Raw genomic sequence first — 7,952 nt, 5'->3', positions numbered from 1 at the left:
CCTGCTTCAGCCTCCTGAGTAGTTGGGATTACAGGCATGCCCCACCCTGCCCAGCTGATTTTTGTATTTTTAGTAGAGACAGGGTTTTGCCATGTTGGCCAGGCTGGTCTCAAACTCCTGACCTCAAGTGATCCACCCACCTCAGCCTCCCAATACCAGCATGAGCCACAGCGTCCGGCCTCCGGAGCCTTTTTCGTAAGGGCACTAATCCCATCGTGTGGGCTCCACCCTCACGACCTAATCACCCCAAAAGCCCCATCTCTTCATACCCTCGTGTTTTGGTTGGGATTTCTTTTTTTCTTTTTTTTTTTTGAGACGGAGTCTCGCTCTGTCGCCCAGGCTGGAGCGAGTGGAGCGATCTCAGCTCACTGCAAGCTCCGCCTCCTGGGTTTACGCCATTCTCCTGCCTCAGCCTCCCGAGTAGCTGGGACTACAGGCGCCCGCCACCTCGCCCGGCTAGTTTTTTGTATTTTTTAGTAGAGACAGGGTTTCACCGTGTTAGCCAGGATGGTCTCGATCTCCTGACCTCATGATCCGCCGGTCTCAGCCTCCCAAAGTGCTGGGATTACAGGCTTGAGCCACCGCGCCCGGCCTTGGTTGGGATTTCAATGTACAGACTGTGGGGGGCATAGACCGCAGCGGCCCCCTCTCCACAGGCCGGTGCAGAGCATCAACGCATCTTACAGATGAGGAAACCGCCCAGTGCCAGTCCTTGCCCTGATGCCTCCCTGAGCCTTTTCGGATGGGGTGGGTGGGAGCCTCACACAGGATGAGTGGGCGCTAAGCCCTGTGGCCCTCCCACCCAGAGCTGCATCTCTGTCCCTCCCTCCTCCTTCCCAGAATCCTCCTGACCAAAGCGGCAGAGAGCGGAGCTGTTTGCAGCCTGCCTGTCCCGGCCCTGCCCTCACCCCGCCCTCTTTGACCTTGAGATGGGTTCCTTGAGCCAACGTCTCTTTCCTGGGGCTGGATGGGGACAAACCCGGGGTCCCTCCCTCTCTTAGGAGTTGAACCACAGTGACCAGGAGCCCAGGAGCGCGGAAGCCCTGTGGTTGCTATGGAGATGGGAGCAGGTTTGCAGAGGGAGCTGTGTGATTAGGTGGCATTTGCGTCTGTAGAAGGAGGCAGCGCGACACCCTCGCCACCCCTGAGAGGTGCTTACGCCTTGGATGCTCTTATGAGAGCTTTCCAGAAAAGCCAGGCTCACGGGGGCAGGAACGGAGATTCCTCCCCACACCTCTACCCTGTCCCTGCCCCCCAAACACACAGGTACCCAGGCAAACTGTGGCCAGCGGACAGGTGCCATCATGACATGGGTGAGCTGCCTGCCTGGAGGTTCTCCAGGTCCCTCCTGTCGCCCCCTGTCCAAGCCCCAGAGCGTCCCTAAATGCCCAGGGAACACTCAGGGTCCTTTCCAGGGGGCAGTGGCCTAAGCAGCTCATTCTCCAGCAACCCTCTGCACCAGGCTGGGTGGTCCCATTGCCCTGTCTCCGACCCTCACAACTTTTAAAGCCAAGTATTAGCCCCATTTCACAAGCGGAGAAGCTGAGGCTCAGAAGGGTCAGCAATCTGTCAGGGCCGGAATCTGAACCCAGGTCTGCCCAACTCCCGTGTATGTGCTCTTTCCCTCACACTAGCCAGCCCAGCCCAGCTCCAGCCTGGCCCCCTCAGCCTACCCTGGGTTTCCAGCCAGTGACCCTCCCAAAGCACAGAGCTGAGGCTCAGAGAGACACGTGGCTGGACATGCAGAGAGTGAAGCTCTGTGGCCCACAGCTGGAGGAGGACCCTGCCTGCCACCTCAAGGGGGCTGTGTGTTCAGGGCTGTGTGCTCAAGGCTCTCCCTTGCTTCTCCCCACTACTCCACGAGCCGGCCTTTCTGCTTAAAAAGAGAGCCCCAGCCAGGAGTGGGGCTCATGCCTGTAATCCCAGCAGTTTGGGAGGACGAGACAGGCAGATTACTTGAGGTCAGGAGTTCAAGACCAGCCTGGCTCATGTGGTGCAACCTGGTCTCTACTTAAAAATACAAAAATTAGCTGGGTGTGATGGCACATACAGGGAGTCCCAGGTACTCGGGAGGCCATGGCAGGAGAATCCCTTGAACCTGGGAGGCAGAGGTTGTAGTGAGCCAAGATCACACCACTGCACTCTAGCCTGGGTGACAGAACGAGACTCTGTCTCAACAAACAAACAAACAAACAAACAAACAAACAAAAAACCCAAAAAACAAAAAATTGGGGGGTAGGCGCAGTGGTTTATGCCTGTAATCTCAGCACTTTGGGAGGCGGAGGCAAGCGATCACATGAGGTCAGGAGTTCGAGACCAGCCTGACCAACATGGTGAAACCCCATCTCTACTAAAAATACAAAAAGTTAGGCTGGGTGTGGTGGCTAACACCTGTAATCCCAGCACTTTGGGAGGCTGAGGTGGGCGGATCACGAGGTCAGGAGATCGAGACCATCCTGGCTAACATGGTGAAACCCTGCCTCCATTAAAAATGCAAAAAAAGGCCGGGCGCGGTGGCTCAAGCCTGTAATCCCAGCACTTTGGGAGGCCGAGGTGGGCGGATCACAAGGTCAGGAGATCGAGACCACAGTGAAACCCCGTCTCTACTAAAAATACAAAAAATTAGCCGGGCGCGGTGGCGGGCGCCTGTAGTCCCAGCTACTCAGGAGGCTGAGGCAGGAGAATGGCGGGAACCCGGGAGGCGGAGCTTGCAGTGAGCCGAGATCGCGCCACTGCACTCCAGCCTGGGCAACAGCGTGAGACTCCGTCTCAAAAAAAAAAAAAAAAAAAAAAAAAAAGCAAAAAAATTAGCCGTGCGTGGTAGCAGGCGCCCGTAGTCCCAGCTACTCAGGAGGCTGAGGCAGGAGAATGGCGTGAACATGGGAGGCGGAGCTTGCAGTGAGCTGAGATCGCACCACTGCACCCTAGCCTGGGTGACAGAGCGAGACTCCATCTCTAAGAAAAAAAAAAATTAGCTGGGCATGGTGACACTGTCTGTAGTCTCAGTTACTTGGGAAGCTGAGGTAGGAGAATCGCTTGAACCCAGGAAGTAGAGATTCCAGTGAGTTGAGACTGGGCCACTGCACTCCAGACTGGGCGACAGAGTGAGACGCTGTCTCAAAAAAGGAAAAAAAAAAAAAAAAAAGAGACCCCCCCCCCCCACCTGCACAGACCCTGCCCAACATGCTATGCTGCAGGTGTCCTCCAGACCCAGACTCCTTGACCAGATCAGAACTGAAGACAAGCCACGCATTTCCCGAGGTTTGCCACGCTCCTGCTCCTTAGACCTTCACGGCTCCTGCTTGGGGGCGAAATGACACATTGAAGACCACCCTTTCCATTTTCCATAGTCATGATTCCTGCAGGCCGTCTCCGGGCTCCCATTCTGTATTCTGGGAAGTGTTTACATTGGCCATGACAGCTGAGGTGGTGAGGCGGTGACGCTGGGTGGGTGGGGTGGGAAGGAAGAAACTGGGGTGGCCGGAGGGCATGGGGCAAAATCAGGGTTAGCACCAGGCTCCAGGGATCCCAGCTGGTGCAGAGAAGGCCGAAATCCACAGGGCTGGGTCTGTCTGATGGCAGGAGAGGGTGTGGGTGGGAACAAGCAGGGGTGGAGGGGGTGTTACCTTTGTAGAGACCTCTTGGGGTCACATAAGGACGGAGCAGGCGCCGTTCCTGCCACACCCAACTTGCAGCCCAGGGTGAGGCCCACGGAGTCTGGCCAAAGACCGCCGGAGACAGCACAGGCAGCCGCCTGGCGTGGTGGGATTTGGTTCTGTTTAAAAAATAGAAAAACAAGTCACCCCCACCCCGCCTCCCTGCGCCTGTCACTTCACCAGCTCAGCCTCATTCCGAGGCTGCCGGGCACCCTGCGTTTCTGTCTTCCGGAGGGCTTCTCTGCGCTGGGGCCACTCAGGCCCGGTTTCTGATCCCAGCTCCACCATATCCGAGCTGGGCAACCTTACGGAGATGGGTTTCCCTCTCTGAGCCTCAGTTTCCTCATCTGTAAAATAGGGATAAGGTCATCACAATGACGCCTATGGAAGACGTAACACAAGCCAGGCCCGGGGGAGGTGTGAGCCCCACTCTTCACTCCTCCCCTCAAATCATGGCTGAGAATGGAATGTCAACTCTAAGAAGAGGGTGCTTTCCAAGAGGCTAGGAACGAGAGGGAGAGCAGAGATCTGGGATCTGGGGGCTGGAGAAGGAGATGATACCAACTCTACACAGATTCTCAGAAGGGTAGAAGAGGCCAGCACGCCTCTGGTAACCAAATCAAGAAACAGCATCCCTCATGGGCATTGATGCCAGAATCCAGAACACATTCTTTGTCCAATCCAACCCAGCCATATTTAGAAGGGAAATGCCCCAGGGTGTGTCAGGGTGTGTCTCAGGTATGCAGAAGTGGCTACCATTCAAAAATCATTTATAGGCCGAGGGCGGTGGCTCAAGCCTGTAATCCCAGCACTTTGGGAAGCCGAGATGGGCGGATCACGAGGTCAGGAGATCAAGACCATCCTGGCTAACATGGTGAAACCCCGTCTCTACTAAAAAAATACAAAAAACTAGCCGGGCATGGTGGCGGGCGCCTGTAGTCCCAGCTACTCGGGAGGCTGAGGCAGGAGAATGGCGTAAACCCGGGAGGCGGAGCTTGCAGTGAGCTGAGATCCGGCCACTGCACTCCAGCCTGGGCGACAGAGCGAGACTCCATCTCAAAAAAAAAAAGAGAAAAAAAAAATCATTTATAATTCACCATAAAAAATGAAATGGGCATGTCAATCACCAGGCGCAGTGGCTCACGTCTGCGGTCCTAGCACTATGGGAGGCCAAGGCAGGAAGACTGCTTGAGGCTAGGAGACCAGCCTGGGCAACATAGTGAGACCCCATCCCTACAAAAATAAAAATAGACTGGGTGTGATGGCTCACGCCTGTAATCCCAACACTTTGGGAGACTGAGGCAGGCAGATTACCTGAAGTCAGGAGTTCCAGACCAGCCTGGTCAACACGGCAAAACCTTATCTCTACTAAAAATACAAAAAAAATTAGCTGGGTGTCATGGTGCATGCTTGTAGTCGCATCTACTTGGGAGGCTGAGGTATGAGAATCTATTGAACCTGGGTGGCAGAGGTTGCAGTGAGCTATTGCACCACTGCACTCCAGCCTGGGTGACAGAATAAGACTCTAGCTCCATTTAAAAAAAAGTAAAAAAAGAAAAAGAAAAAGAAAAAGAAAAATATTAGCCGGTGTGGTGGTGCACACCTGTAGCTATGTGGGAGGCTGAGGCGGGAGGATCGTTTGAGCCCAGGAGTTTGAGACTGCAGTGAAATGTGATCATGCCCCTGGACTGCAGTCTGCAGAGTGAGACCCTAACTCTTCTTCTTCTTTTTTTTTTTTCTCAGGTAGCATCTTGCTCTGTCACCCAGGCTGGAGCGCAGTGGTTCAATCTCAGCTCACTTCAACCTCCGCCTCCTGGTTCAAGCAATTCTTGTGCCTCAGCCTCCGGAGTAGCTGGGACTACAGGCATGCGCCACCATGCCTGGCTAATTTTTGTATTTTTAGTAGAGATGGGGTTTCTCCATGTTGGCCAGGCTGGTCTCGAACTCCTGACCTTAGGTAATCCACCCACCTTGGACTCCCAAAGTGCTGGGATTACAGGCGTGAGCCCCTGTGCCTGGCCAAGAGACCTCAACTCTTGAAAAGGAAAAAAAAAAAAAAAAAATGGAGCAGTTATTGGCTTTACTCAGCAAAGTGCATTCCCCATGCCGGAGCAGGTACACACCATCTCTCGTGTTCCATGGTAGGAACTGGAAGCTGTCAACCAATGCACAGCCGCGTCCATCTCCCCACCCAGGCTCTGTCCAGCAACAAGGCAGGGTGGCAAGTCCTGAAGGAGTCCCGGCCTCCTCCCTGTTCTCTGAGGCTCTGCTCTTGCAGGTGCCCCCAGAGGGGTCATCCGGGACCTGAGGGTGGCAGCTCTTCCCACGGCCCTTGGGTCTTCATGGAAAGGGGCTGCAGAGTGATGGTTCTGGAGACATGTCGGTGTCTGAGAGTGATGAAGTCCAGGTAAAGTCTTGGAAGAGTCAGAGCCTGGGTCTGCCTTGTGCTAACGGCCATGTCAGCACAGCGTGTCCCAGTTCCTTCCTTGCCACCAGGGACAACAACACCAGGAGCCCTGCGACCAACACTGAGCATGACCGGTGATGTGTCAGGTTCGCAGGTGGAGGGCACCCCGAGTCACACATCAACCCCCCGGGGCCCCTGCCATCCCCGTGTGACAGACAACGACACCAACGCTCTGGGACGGGACATCCGCACCGCTCATTGTCCTGAGCCAGCACCGGCTGCCGCTGCCATCACACAGGATATGGTTCCCAGGCAGCACACCGACTGCCTTCCAGGAGGCTCTCCCCTTCACGGTGTGCCAGGCGCTCTTGGGGCTCCACTGGCCCCTGCAAGCTTTAGAGGGCTTGCCCAGAGCCCTCCACCCTTCAGAAACCCCTCCTGATCCTAAGGACTCCAGAGACCACCCAGCCACCTCCTGCAGAGCCAGAAACCCTGGGGATCTATGTCCCTGCTGGGGATACGGGCTCTGGACGGCAGAAGCTGTCCCCAGCGCACACCTGGAGCTGGATCTGCGGTGGATGACAGATTCCAGAGAGCAGGGGCAAAGGGAGAAAGAAGACACCCTTACCCTTCTTCTCAGCACCTTGGAAAGGCACCGCCATGAGCACCGTGGGAATGGGCAGAAGCTACTTTAACCCGCCAGGGTTTAGGAGTGGATGCTGGGTTTTTTTTGTTGTTGTTTATTTCTTTGTTTTTCCCGAGACAGAGTCTCGCTCTGTCACCCAGGCTGGAGTGCAGTGGTGCAATCTCGGCTCACCGCAACCTCTGCCTCTTGGGTTCAAGTGATTCTCCTGCCTCAGCCTCCCGAGTAGCTGGGACTACAGGCGTGCACCACCATGCCTGGCTAATTATTTGTAATTTTAGTAGAGACGGGGCTTCATCATGTTGGCCAGGCTGGTCTCGAACTCCTGACCTCAAGTGATCTGCCCACCTTGGCTTTCCAAAGTGCTGTGATTACAGGTGTGAGCCACTACACCTGGCCAAGATTAGATACTGGAGGTTTGCTTTGTGGTGACCCGGCTGGACCCAGTGCTCCTGAGCTCCCCTCAGAGCAAAGACCAGGTGCAGATTCCCTGCACCCTCAGTAGGCCTGGACGTGCAGGAGGCTTCAGACAGAAAAGCAGGGCTTTGCGAGGGCGGGCAGCGTCTTGGATCCTGTCTGCAGGGGCATTGGCCCTGAACAGACCACCACTGTCAAGGATGTGGAATCTCTGCAACAGGGGGGCAGGGCCTGTAGACCTGCAGGCTGGACCTGGGACACCCAACTGCCTGTTGTCATTGACAGGCCGGCCCCTTTGTGGCAGCCCTACCCTCGGATGGCAGTGCAGCTGTATCCCTGCCCTGTCCCGGTGAGGCCAGCTACGAGGGGAAGATGTGTTTCTCCCCAAAAGCGTCCTGTGGGTTACATACTGAACTGGTCCTCCCAGAAAGAGATGCTGAAGCTCTAATTCCCAGTGTCTATGGCTGTGATCTTCTTTGGAAATAGGGTCTTTGTAGGTGTGACTAAGATGTGGGGCTGGGCGCAGTGGCTCACTCCTCTAATCCCAGCACTTTAGGAGGCTGAGGTGAGAGGATCACCTGAGGTCAGGAGAGTGAGACCAGCCTGGCCAACATGATGAAACCCCATCTCTACTAAAAATACAAAAAAATTAGCCGGGCACGGTGGCACATGCCTGTAATCCCAGCTACTTGGGAGGCTGAGGCAGGAGAATCCCTTGAACCCAGGAGGTGGAGGTTGCAGTGAACTAAGATCATGTCACTGCACTCCAGCCTGGGCAACAAGAGCGAAACTCCATCTCAAAAAAAAAAAAAAAAAAAAAAGATGTGGG

This window comes from Macaca nemestrina, chromosome 14 (assembly GCF_043159975.1).
Source record: "Macaca nemestrina isolate mMacNem1 chromosome 14, mMacNem.hap1, whole genome shotgun sequence".
Lineage (NCBI taxonomy): Eukaryota > Metazoa > Chordata > Mammalia > Primates > Cercopithecidae > Macaca > Macaca nemestrina.
This window is presented reverse-complemented; position numbering follows the sequence as displayed.